This window comes from Eptesicus fuscus, chromosome 3, assembly GCF_027574615.1.
Source record: "Eptesicus fuscus isolate TK198812 chromosome 3, DD_ASM_mEF_20220401, whole genome shotgun sequence".
Lineage (NCBI taxonomy): Eukaryota > Metazoa > Chordata > Mammalia > Chiroptera > Vespertilionidae > Eptesicus > Eptesicus fuscus.
The window spans coordinates 47724890-47739069 of NC_072475.1; the positions used below are offsets into that span (position 1 = coordinate 47724890).

At 35.7% G+C, this 14180-nt stretch overlaps 1 pseudogene; it reads right to left on the bottom strand.

The window, feature by feature from the left end:
• Positions 1-1667: 1667 nt before the first annotated feature.
• On the bottom strand, positions 1668-13166 carry LOC114235150 (acyl-CoA synthetase short-chain family member 3, mitochondrial-like; annotated as a pseudogene).
• Positions 13167-14180: the final 1014 nt, after the last annotated feature.

Sequence of the window (14180 nt, forward strand, 5' to 3'; positions counted from 1 at the left end):
GATATTATTATTACCTCCATTGTATTCATGAGAAAATAGAACAATTATGAAAGTTGCCCAACGTGTTATGGCTAGTCAGTAGCAGAGCCAGAATGAAGCCACATTTACTACTTTGTTGCCTTGGGAAGCCCCTACCATCTGTGCAATCCTTTGATAATTCATAACACATGCTAAACTGTTTGGTTCACTTAGAGAAAATGTTCCTTTGAAAACTCAGTTGCTGAAATACAAGATGCCAGAGCAGCAGACACAGTAGGATACAGGAGAAATGCCATTTCTAAAACATGAAGGGCTATATTTTTTTCTCAGCATCCAGTGAATGCCATTTCTAAAACATGAAGGGCTATATTTTTTTTTCTCAGCATCCAACTATATGGTAAGATATTCAATATGCCACATATGATAGGGAATCTCAGCATTCCCTATCATATGTGGCATATTGAATATCTTACCATATAGTTGGACAACCTCAGTTACCAACCACTACTCAGAGGATGACTTCATCCTTTGTTGCTTCATTGGGAACATGCTCTCCTCTTTATACTTGAACATGAAGTCATCACAGTAGCCTGCCAGTCATACCCCTGCTCACTGCTTCTGAATTTCTAGAATCTCTGTCTTGCATGACCAGGAATAATAACTCAGCACCTGCTCTCAAAGTGTTAAAGCGCCCAATGTTCTCACCAGAAGGAAATCTGTAGAATTCAAACATGTCACCCAGGATCAGTAAGGTTGTACATTCAAAGTTTTGGAGACTAACAAGATTTGATTTCACTCTAAACATTTGCAGTTTCAATAGCAGGAAAGCAGTTGGTGAAATATCATTAGGACTGTAAATATACAGTGTGAGTGGGTGAAAGAGAACTCATAGTGTGATGTGGTGTTCTTCTATAATTGTGACAACACCTCATGACTAGAGGGCAGCAGTTTTCAACCTTTTTCATCTCATGGTACACATAAACTAATTATTAAAATTCTGCAGTATACCAAAAAATATATTTTTGGCATATCTAACAAAAAAACAGGTATAATTTTGATTGATTTACAAAAAAATAATAATATAATTACCTACCCTTTTTGCTCCAAAGTGACTTTTCAAAAAATCAGGTGCCTATACTTGTATATGAGGATTTCTGGTACCAAGATTTAACCAATCAGATGCAGCCTTATTATGTGTCATGACCAATAAGATGCAACTCTATTATATGACCTTTATATTTATGGTTTAAGATAGGCATTTACACCTAACAGCTATTTTGTATTGGCTGTTGTCATTTTTTTTATTTGACAATCTAAGGCAGTGGTCAGCAAACTCATTAGTCAACAGAGCCAAATATCAACAATACAACGATTGAAATTTCTTTTGAGAACCGAAAACTGACTTCTGTGCATGGGCCACGAAGTTTCAATCGCATTGTACATACATACCCACACGTGGTATTTTGTGGAAGAGCCACACTCAAGGGGCCAAAGAACCACATGTGGCTCGCGAGCCGCGGTTTGCCAACCACTGACCTAAGGAAAAAGAGGTCAGTGCCCCAACTAAATGGTCAGGTATTGCATGTTTCAAAAATTCTTGTAGCACATCAGTTGAAATTCACTGCTATAGGGCCATCTTATCCAAAATAAATGCTTTCCTTTTATTTTTAATTCTTCCATTCAGTAACTCAAGATTTATTTGGCACCAATGGTGTGCCAGGTACTTTGCTAGGTGCCAGGAATACAAAGCTGAGCAAGATATGTTCTTTGTCTTCAAAAAACTCACATCCTATAGGGAAGAGAGATAATCAAAAAATTGCCATACACATTATAAATGCTGTGGTGAGCAGCAAGACAGGGAAATTTGAATGTAATACAGACAACGTGACCAACTCCACTATAGGAAGTAAAAAATGGTAGAAAAGTGAATTTCAGAAAGCAGGAACTATATGTAAGTAGGCACAAAAGTATGAATAGGGCTGTGTTTTGTGAATTATAGGTAATTTTGCATGTTTGAGGATGATGGCAAAAAGTGAGATTAGATTAGGGCAGAGGAAAATGTGTCCCCCTATGGGTGATGATAAGGACTATAGACTTAATCTTCAGGATATTACACAACTATTTACTCTCAGGGAATGGGAGTTTAAAGAAATATGGATATAGAGGTAATAATAGAAAAGTATTTTATATAATAAAAGCCTAGGTGGCACGAAGCCCTCATGTGACATCATCACAATATGGCCACCACAAGATGGCCGCCCTCACATCATCACAAGATGACCACCACAAGATGGACATCAGGGGAGGGCAGCTGGGAAGGGCAGTTGGGGGAGACCAGGCCTGCAGGGGAGGGCAGTTGGGGGCGACCAGGTTGGTAGGGGAGGGCAGTTGGGGGTGACCAGGCCTGCAGGGAAGGGCAGTTGGGGGAGACCAGGCCTGCAGGGGAGGGCAGTTGGGGGCAATCAGGCCAGCAGGGGAGTGGTTAGGGGTGATCAGGCTGGTAGGCAGAAGTGGTTAGGGGCAATCAGGCAGGCAGGCAGGCTAGCGGTTAGGAGCCAGCAGTCCTGGATTGTGAGAGGGATGTCCAAATGCCGGTTTAGGACTGATCCCACAGGGCACCGGCAGTCAGACATCCCCCGAGGGGTCCCAGATTGGAAAGGGTGCAGGCCGGGCTAAGGGACACTCCCCCCCCCATGCATGAATTGTGCACCGGGCCTCTAGTTTGTTAATGATAACTGTGAGGAGAGGAGTGAGAGTGGGAAATGGGCATCCCTGATGTCTTACTCTATAATCTTCTGTGTTATTTGAATTTCTATGATGAGAATGTACTAATGTATTATGTATGTAGTAAAGACAAACAAATAAATACATAGTAAAATATTTGTTTAAAAAGAAGAAAAAAAGAAAGACCATGGAGTATGACAGACTCAGGCAAACTAGAAATGAAGACAACTTAATAGATTGTTAAGAAAATGATAAGCAGTTCCTAAAAATATATGAGATTATTTTAATATAGCCAAAGATAGGGACCAGTGACTAGATTAACAGAGCACTGAATGGACCCCAGAAAGGGAAGGAGATTGCATGGGGGTGGCAGGAGGAAAGAAAAGGATGTGAAGAGGATTTTAAGGGCTTGGATGAGTTAGAGTTTGTAAAAAGACCAAGAGCCACATAGACTGGAGATATTGTCTGTCCTTTCGTATGTCTTCCTGCTATTGTCCCCTGCATGGGTTCCTTGCTTGGCCTCATTTTGTTTTGAGTATTTCCAGCAGGTTTTTGTTTTGTGTGTTTTTGTTTTCTGTTTTTTGTTTTGTATCCAGTATTGCTTTCTTTCCCTTCCTCCTGTTTTTAATTTTGTTATCCAGCTTCCTCTATTTTCTAAGACCCAGTCAGATGAAACTTTTTAGATTTCACCTACCACTTTTGGGTCTCTCTCTGAATTCTTGTAGTGTTTATATTGAACCTCTCTTGTATGACATGGTTTTCTGTGTATTCCATACATGTTACAACAACCTCCCTGGAGCCTATTTCCGGGACTGGTTCATAGTTTGTCTTCAGTAAGTATGTGTTCAATGAAAGAAAGAGGGAAGGATGGGAAAGAGGACATACGGAAAAAACAAAATCCTCCTTTCTTAGTTGGTTTTTCTATAAAATTAGAAATTTAGGAACAATATTTATTCAATGCATTTTTGTCTTTTCAGGGTTCTTAACCTTTAAAAGGTTAAGGGGTAAATCAGAGGTCATATATTTCTTCTTTCATGAAAAGCAACTTCCTGGAGACAATATGAACACACACACACACACAAACCATGAGACTGTCATACTAAAATGTAAATGAGCAGCGAAAAGGAGAAAGGAGCAGTGAGAAGAGCACAGCTTTAGAAACTGGAGACTCCATAGTCTAGCCTTGATTTGCATCAAGTAACTCAGCAGCCTTAAATGTCGCACTTCACATTTCTGAGTCACACTTTTTCCCCTAAAAATGAAGAGTTTGGCTGTAGAGTCTCTACATTTTTTGGTAGAAGGACAGGAGAGAGGGTGCAAAGCTGTGACTAATCCTTCCGGGAGAGGAAAGGAAGCCAGGTAAGAATGTGCTGTGAGTGTCTAGGCCCAGGTCCATCCCAGGCACTGATTTCTAAGTTTGTCTCCTGAACTCTTACTTGTTTCTTTAATGAGACAAAAAAAATTTTATTTTAGAACCAATCTTTGCATTTTCTCCTCCTCCAAGAGAGTGAGTAATCTTAACAAGAGAGGTTGGGAGCAGGACTCACTCAGGGGCAATGTGGAAATGCCATTCAAAGAAACTGAGACACGAGATAGCAGAATGTCCTTGATTCTTTGGGAACATAGACCCTCACATCCTGGCTTTGAAAGAGTGAATTGCAGGTGGCCTTGACTGTGGCTCCTTCAGAAATAAAAATTCATGAACTGCTACAACTATGTAGGATTTTAGAGTCTACCTAATTGAGAAAAAAAAGAAAAGAAAAGAAAAAAAAAAAAAAACAAGAGCTAAAACATAATTACAAAATTCACTATCTTTTCTGGTAAGGGAACATACCACCAGTAAAATAATTCACTGACAGGTTTACTGAAGGAAAAGTCAGGGTTTTTAAGTGCTAGAAATAGGAGATTCTTGGTAATTGAGCTAATGAAAGACTGAAAATTCACTATCTGAATAATGGAGAAGTAATCTATAGGTCTATATACAGTTGGGAAAAATAAGTCTCATCACTCATTGGTCAGAAAAGAGTCTTCAGTTAGGTTTAATAGTGTGTGAAGAAGTAAGATCACTCCAAGTCCATGGTCCCTTATTAGTTCACTTGATTCCACATAGTTGTGATAAAACAAGAACTGTTCCAATAGTTCCTAGGCTAGTGTTCACATAAATGTAAAGCTTTCTATTTACACAATCTAACCCTTTTATATGGGAAAAACCAAGACAAAAAATGAAAAAAACGAACACTTGACTATTTTGAAGGACTTCACCTCTGTATCAGATATCAGTCTTTTACCCTTGATGCCAGCCTATGGCATGACTTTAATGGCCTCTTCCAAGCTCTGCTCTCCCTTGACATCTATATTTCTTTGTAAATTGGAAACTTAAACTATGCTCTTGTATAATTTCAAAGGAATTTGAAATTAGAAATGAAGTGGGCTGCTACAAGAAATAGTGATATTCCCAATGATCTGAGTTGACCAATGAATAGCAAGACAACCACATGGCAGGGCTACTATAAAGAAATATCAAGCTTCAAATCGGGGGTGGGTAGGGGTCACACTAAATGCCCTTTAAGGTGCCTTCAACTTCTAAACCTCTATGATAGAGAGACTGTGCGCTTATGTTGTCATTATCTCAGGAGCTTCTCCTCTACCATCAGTGTATGAGAGCAGAATGGTGTCTTATTCACAATGCTCTGGGATATAATAGGTGTCCACAAAATACCTGTTAACTGAATAAATATATAAAGTGTGGAACAAACAATTCGAGATCTCTTTGGAAGGACATCTGTAAAGATTAGAGCATATTATTGCTTTTTGTTTTATTTTCATTACAAAGAAACTTTCAATTCAATGTGGTCTGAAGGGTTGCAACTTGCTTAATCTATTATACCTTTTTATTATAGGCAAAATGAAGCAATAGCTATATCAAAAAGCTCAGAAATAATATTCAATTACTTTTTTTGTTTTTTTGTTGTTTTTTTTAAGGAAGAATTGAGGGCTAGAGGATTGCACTTAAAGAAATATTTTGGGTTTTGAGAAAAACAGATTGAAAATCCTGAATCTGTAAAATGCCTTAAAGGTAACCTCCCCCTACCCTCCACCAATTGTAGAAATGAATAACTGCAGACCTAGAAAGGGATGTAATTTAACTCAAGTATCCAGATCTCCAGGTCTCAAAAATGTAGATATGTTATCAGTGAATGTAACCACAGGGTGTGATTTTTTCCTAAGATAAGAAAGATTTATTCCAGTTCTTTTGTGCCTGGGGAAAGCTCCTTAATTGCAGATAGACAGTTGGGATGCTGTTTACACACACTCTGACACTAAAAGTATTGGCCATAACGCCCCTCTATCCAAGAACAGCTGTTTAGTTTCCTCTAATTCTGAAATTACTTCCTGATTCATCCTCTCCTAAAATGCAATTGAGTCCTTATCACTGTGCTCCATAGCAAGTGAAGATGTGGCTGCTGATAGGATTCAGTCCTCCAAGGGTTTATGGCCACAAAGCTTGGTAAAGGAGCTGGTCAAAAAACTGTGATCCACGGCTACAGCATTCCTACTCACCTGTCACACCTAGCCAGGAGCAAGTAGATGCCTTGCCTATGTAAGTGGTAGCTTGAAAGGTCATGGCAGGGTTTCTGTTTAGAGCGGGTGACTCCAGCTCTACATGCTTATTAGGAAGATAAAGCTGTTTCCTGCCCTGCATTACTCTACCCTAAATTAAGAATCTCAAAACATTAAAGATAAAAGGTACTTTACAGGTCATCTTGTATTAATTCCTCACTCTACAATTGCAGAAACAAAGCCCCAGAGAGAGGAAGTAAACCTCCCTGAGTCACACATCTCCAAAGGCAAATGGAGTTTCCTGAGTCCTGGAATACTTTCCACCATATTCTGCTGTATCTGTCAGCAACAGAATGACAGAGTAGCCAACATACAAATCTATCAGTTATAGTAGCCAACTGAGATGCTGAAGTTTATTTAACTTATTCCAGGCCATACATTCATTTAGTGGCAGAGTTTGTCCTAAAACAAAATTTCTTCAACTAAAATTTTGAGGTTTGTTGGTGGGCTTCCGTGGTTTTCATGAATTGCTTGGATGTGAAAGTGTGTCAAAAGGGCATTTTTTGAGAGTGTTGATCATTTTTATTAAATTTTCTTCAAAAGGTTTATGATCCCATAAAGGCTAAGTACATTTAGATGGCCGTGCTCTTTATGGCAGTTGCGATTTTTTAAATGTCTTAAGGTCATACACATGAGGAGATTCTGCCTTGAATTATTGGAAAACTCTTTCCAGTAGTTCATCTCCTTGTTAAAGTAATATTTACATAAATGGACTGCTTTAGATATTATTACCTACTTTATGGGACAGGAAGAAAGAGAGGAGGGTGGATATTGAAAACAGGGAGTTTTCTAAACTTCTATATATTGTATCTTTGTATTTTTATCAATGAAAATCCTTGGGTTTTTCATGTGTAATGTAATGGTAATCCTTGACTCATTTCCTCTACCTCTCTACTCTCCTGCCACACTGAATAATACAAACAGTTAAATACTTTGAACTTGGAATGAGATGACATGGGTTTAAATCCAAGCTCTGTTACTTGCTAGCTTTATATCTCAGAAAAGTTACCTTTTCAGACTTTCAGTCTTCTGGAAAACCTTTTCAGTCAAATGAAATATAATGCTTTCTGCTACATGGGTAAAATCAACTATATATATACAGAACCCAACAAAAGTTGTATAGAGTACAGTATGTGTTTACTTAACTGGCACATCAGTTTGATGAGGGCTATTCAGGAGAACAGGATTCTGACTTTGACATTAACTTACTGTCTCACATTGGACCAGTCATTATTCCTCATTCCCCATCTTAGGACCTCTGCTTCCTTGTCTGAACGTTAGGGTAGTTAAAATGAATTTATTCTTTGTTTCTAGCTCTAACATCCTATGGTGTCTCCAGCTGTCAATGAAGTCTCATTGGATCTGTGGAAATTATTATAATTCCATGATTCCTTCACAGCTGTACCTTGTAGAAATACCTAGAGAGACATTTCCTTGAATTGATCTTGGGTGATACCCTCACAGCCCAAGAATTGAGTTCCTCAAGAAAGGGGAACCTAAACCTGGCTAGAATAAAGGGGACTGAGGCCTGTTATTGGCATACTTAACTTTTCTGTTATATTTTCCCTCTTTTGTCCAGATCAACTCATGTAGGTATATTAGTTATTTTTTGTACAATCCCTCTATTAATGCTGTTTCTGATTATTAGAAAATATTTTAGGAGTATATTTAATTCTTCTGTGTGATCCTTTATACATATTTTCAACTTGAGTTGGAATATATTTTTACCCCCTACCCACCACCTCTGGATGATCTCTGTTTCTATGAGCTTAGTTTTTTTTAAGTTGTCTCCTTAGGAACTTGACATTCATTTCAACAAATATAAAGTACTTCAAAATTTTTTTGATTTTTGCTCTTTGTTTTTCTCTTTTCCCTCCTTTCCCTCCTTCTGTTCTCTATTTTTTTTCCCTCCCTTCATTTTACTTCTTTGCCTACCTTTGTATTTTCTTTTTCTTTATATCTCGTCCTAATTACTTTATTTTCTACTTCATGCTTACATTTTTAAATTTAGGTTACACTTCCTTCCAATAGGAATGTGATAAAACTTACAATGCAATAGGCTAAAAATAGGCAATGGTCATGGTGAAAAAAATAGGGCCTTTTCTTATTCAATAAATAAAAATAAATTCTATATTTTTAAATGGAATGTAATAAAATCACAACATATAATATATAAATGCAACTGCTTTCTGAATTTGAAAGGGAAAATACTGAACAATTGAACAATAGGAGAAAAAAGAATGGCTACCACAGAATCCTTGTATCAGAAAGCATTTGATAAGATACAACATGCATTTATGATTAAAATGCTGAATAAAATGGGTATAGAAGGAAAGCACCTCAATATAATAAAGGCCATATATAAGCCCCCAGCCAGTATCATACTCAATGGTGAAAACTGAAAGCTTTTCCTTTAAAATCAGGAACAAGACAGAATGTCCACTGTCATCACTCTTATTCAACATAGTTCTGGAAGTCCTAGCCAGAGCAATCAGGCAAGAGAAAGAAATAAAAGGCATTCAAATTGGAAATGAAAAAGTAAGTGTCAGTTTTTGCAGGTGACATCATTCTATAAATAGAAAACTTAACTCCAGACCAAAAAACAAAACAAAACTATTAGAAACAATAAAAAAATACAGTAAAGTCACGCAGGAAACAAAACCAATGTACAAAAATCCACTGCATTTCTATATACTAACAATAAATTTTCAGGAAAAAAATAAAAAAAAATTCACTTTGCAATTGCAATAAAAATAATAAAATACCTAGGAGTAAATTTAACGGAGAATGTGAAGGACCTATATACTGAAAACTGCAAAGCATTATTAAAATAAATAATGAAATGGAAAGATATTCTGTGTTCATGGATTGGAAAAATCAACATAGTTAAAATATCTATTTACCCAAAGCAATATACAGATTTAATGAAATCCCCCTCAAAATCCCAATAGCATTTTTGAAATAGAATGAAAAACATCAGGTTTGTATGGAACCACAAAAGACCCAAATAGCCAAAGCAATCCTGAGAAAAAAGAACAAAGCCAGAGAAATCTCACTACCTCACTTCAAATTATACTATAAGGCAATGATAATTAATCAGCATGTTATTGCAAGAAAAACAGACACAATGACCAATGGAAAAGAATTGAGAGCCCAATAATAAAACCACATGTATATGGGCAAATAATTTTTGACAAAGAAAAAAAACAACACACAATGGAGAAAAGAAAGCCTCTTCAATAAATGGTGCTTGGAAAATTGGAAAGCCACATGCAAATGAATGAACCTAGACTACATTTTGTCCTCATGTACAAAAATTAATTCAAAATGGATCAAAGACCTAAATATAAGATATAAAACAATAAATTAAAATGAAGAAAACATAGGTACTATACTATGGACCTTGGTTCCAGAGAAGACTTGATGGATTTGACCCCAAATGCAAATAGAGTAAAGGCAAAAATAAACGGGACTATAGCAAACTAAAGAGCTTCTTCACAGAAAAAGAAACCAACAACAAAACAAAAAGGTAATCGATCTATGGGAGATGATATTTGCAAACAACAGTTCTGACAAAGAGTTAATATCCAAAATATATAAAGAACTTATACCACTCAACACCTAACAAACAATCCAATTCAAAAATGGGCAGAGGACATGAACAGACACTTCTCCCAAGAAGACGTACAAATGGCTAACAGATATGTGAAAATATGTTCAACCTCACTAGCTATTAGGGAAATGCAATTCAAAATTACAATGAGATACCACCTCACACCTATTAGAATGGTTATTATCAACAAGATAAGTAATAAGTGTTGGAGAGGTTGTGGAGAAAAAGGAACCCTCATTCACTGCTGGTGGGAATATTAACTGGTATAGCCACCATAGAAAATAGTATGGTGGTTCCTCAAAAAAATTAAGACTAGAATTACCATATAACCCAACAATTCATCCTCTGTGTATCTACCTGAAAAACTCAAAAATATTTATTCATGAAGATATATGCACCCCTATGTTCATTGTAGCACTATTCATGGTGGCCAAAACATGGAAACAACCAGTGTCCTTCAAAAGAGGATTGGATAAAGAAGATGTGGCACATATATACTATGAAATACTACTCAGTCATATGATGAAATACTGCCATTTGCAACAACATGGATGGACATTGAGAATATTATGTTAAGTGAAATAAGTCAGTCATAAAAAATCTAAGAACCATATGCTTTCACTCATACGTGGGATATAAAACTGAAATACATAGATACAGACAATAGCATAGTGGTTACCAGAAGGAAAGGTTTGGGGGTATTAAAGTGTTAAGGAGGGCAAACCTATGGTGATAGAAGATGATTTGGGTGGTGTTCATACAATACAATATACAGATCATGTGTCATAGAAATTTACATTTGGAACCTATATAATGTTATTAACCAATGTTATCCCAATAAATTTAACTTCAAAAAGTATTTTAAAAAAAGAAAAGAAAAAATCTAGATCTGCAAGGAGAGACAACAACACTAATGTGTTGGGAATAACATCCACTCAGCTATGAGGGGCTGACCTGTCTACTGAACTCAAGCTCATTGTCTCCATGGATTAGATTATTGCAGTGTGACCTTTAGCAAGTGAATTATAAACTATTTAAGATGGTCTCAAAACTAGTTTTCAAAATATTTGTACAAAGAAAAATAACCGAACTTACTCTCCCTCTCAAAACACAAACACAATGAACAAACAAAACAAAATAAACAAACAAAAACCAATCACCATTGTTTTCATCTATGTTACAGGTTCCTATTATAATCTTTGATTCACAGTCCTGTCTTAAGCATCCACTTGCATGGCTTCATTGGTAAATTGATAGGAGTAGACAAAATGGCTACTCCCTGACTTGAGATTTTTACAGAGGCTATAAATGGAAACAAAGCACTTTATAAAGTATTTGCAGTGTAGTGTTCAGCTAAATATTCAAATTACTTGAACTAATTTATTAAAGATTTTTTTACTTTTTCATACATTCATATTCCTCAGAAAATTTTGTATTTTGAGCAATAGACATCAAAGGATATGCTTTCCTTTAAAGTAAACATTGATTAAAACCAAGGGAGAGGAGAATGAAGTGTGACATATTTTCTGTATAAATTAAACTTGGTAAAATACCTGAAACATAAGCATTTATTTGGGGAATGATTGTAGCTAAATCTAAATATGGTTTTGCATTAGTAACTAACAAAATATTTTATAAAGCTTGGAATATGATGTATGTCACAAAAAGGAGTCACTGAATTAAATTTAGATAGAAACAATTATTTTGAATTTGTACTTATCTAAAGTGTAAGAGAATTTTAATATAAATTAGGCTTTTGTTTTTTGCCTAATTGAGGAAATAAGGACATAGGAAAATGGTTAGCAATATACGTAATGATGAAGAGCACAGATCTAGAACTAGAGTAAATAATAGCTCTCTGATCATCGTAAGTTGGGATAGATGAAGTAACCGCCCTGTGCCTCGTAGCTTCTTTAATAAAATGTGGATGTTAGTAATAAAGGTAATATATATATATATGCCTGCCTCACAAATTGTTGTGAAGATTCAATGACTAAATATATGAAATTAGTTAGAACAGTTTCTAACACCTAAATAATACCATCAAACTTTTAACCTTATTATGTGGCCACATTGTCTTACAGATGCAGTAGTACTAGTATTTTGAATTTGTACTCATCTAAAGGGTAAGAGATGAAATAGAGGTGTTTGTAAGCTCTCTATGAGCTTTAAGAAATGTATATCTCAGTGTCTGGGACTGTGAAAGCATTTGTGTTATTTCTTCCAGAATACTGAAGTAAGAAACAAAAATTTGGTAAGAAATTAAAGTCAACACAATATTATGAATATTTTTTGCAAATTTTAATAAAATTTTTATTTTATAATAGTGTGAGATTTACAGAAAAATTACAGATAGTATAGACAGAGTCCATACCATTGCTCCTATTATTACATTTTTATAATGCATTTGCCACACCAATACTGATACATTATTTTTAACTAAATATATATTTATTCAGATTTTTTTTAGTTTTTATTTAATGTGAGTTTTTTGTGTTGCTTTTTTTTTTTTTCTGTTCCTGGATACCATCCAATACCACATATATTTAGTTATCATGTCACCTTAGGTTCCTCTTTGCTGTGGCATTTTCTCAGATCTCTCTCTCTCTCCTCTTTCTGAAAATCAATAAAAACATATTCTTGGGTGAGGATTTTTAAAACATGCTATGCTGGGGTCTTCAATTGCAGGTCTTACCTTATAAGGTATGCCATTGACTAGGGCAGACAAAGTCAACCTGGGAATTTTACCAGATCTAGTTTTGGGTAACTGATAAACACTGCATTTCGAAAAGTAGCCACAGGGCCAGTGCCTTGACTAACCTGTTTCACAATTCCTTCTAAAACTTGTTCCTGTGTTGTATTTAAACCTTTTCTCAATACAGAGGGCTAAAGGGACATGACCTTTCAAAGGATATTCCTTGTCAACAACAGCACAGTCAGCCACAGTGCCATGGGAAAGGACTGACTCTTCAATGACACCTGCAGAAATCCTGTGACCGGCAACATTTATCATCTAATCAACTTGAGACATAACATTCAACTACCCTTTTTTATCCATGTAGCCAGCATGTATGGTGTCATAGTATCTCGGAAATTTCTCAAAGTATAAATGCTTGAATGCTTCCTGATTCTTCCAGAGTCTTGAAAAAGTTCCCAGGGGTAATGGATTGACCACAATATTTCCTAAACACTGAGCCTTCATTTTTTGCATGTTGTCATCCAAAATCATAACTTTCCATTCCTGGATATGTCATTGACTTCATAGAAAATCTATTTCTGCCCTTTAAAAGAATGTGTATTTTAATAAATATATCTGTTATGCTAACTCAAGCAGGTACCAAACCTGCAACTTAGGTATGTGCCCTGACCAGGAATCAAACTCAACCTTTTGGTGTATGGGATGATGCTCCAACCAATTGAGCAACCCAGAAAGGGCAAAGAACCTAGAATTTTTAGGCATACAGTTCATTTTGTGAACTTGTTAAAACAGGCATAACATTTTTTTAAGTCAATTTGAGTCTGTATTCTAATTGAAGTCAAGTTTTTTAATGATTTCTCAAAAATAAATATTTAAATAGATAAAAAAATAACTTGCTGTGATTTTTATTGGATTGTGTTGAATGTATAGATCAAGTTGAAAAAAATTGACATCTTGACAATATTGAGTTTTCCAGACTGTAAACCGAGATTATATCTCCAACTTTTCAGATCTTTCTTGATTTTTCATCAATTTCATAGTTTACTTTATATAGATCATGTGTTAATTTTGTTAGATTTATAGTTAAATATTTCTCTTTTGGGTACTATTGTAACCTCTTACATTTTAATTTCTAGTTGTTCATGTCTGATATATAAGAAATCATCTTTTATATAGTAACCTTGTATTTTGTGAACATGTTTTATACTCATTAGTTCAAGAGATTTCTATAGACTCTTTGGGATTTTCTACATAAACAACCATGTCATTTATGAATAAAGCCAGTTTCATTTCTTTCTTTCTTATGCATATACATTTCATATGTTATTCTTTTTTAAAAACACATTTTTTATTGATTTCAGAGAGGAAGGGGGAGAAAGATAGGAACATTAGTGATGAGAGAGAATCATTTATTGGCTGCCTACTGCATGGGGATCGAGCCTGCAACCCTGGCATGTGCCCTGACCTGTAATCCAACCATGACCTCCTGGTTCATAGGTCGAAGCTAAACCACTGAACCATGCTGGCTGGGTTCATATGCTATTC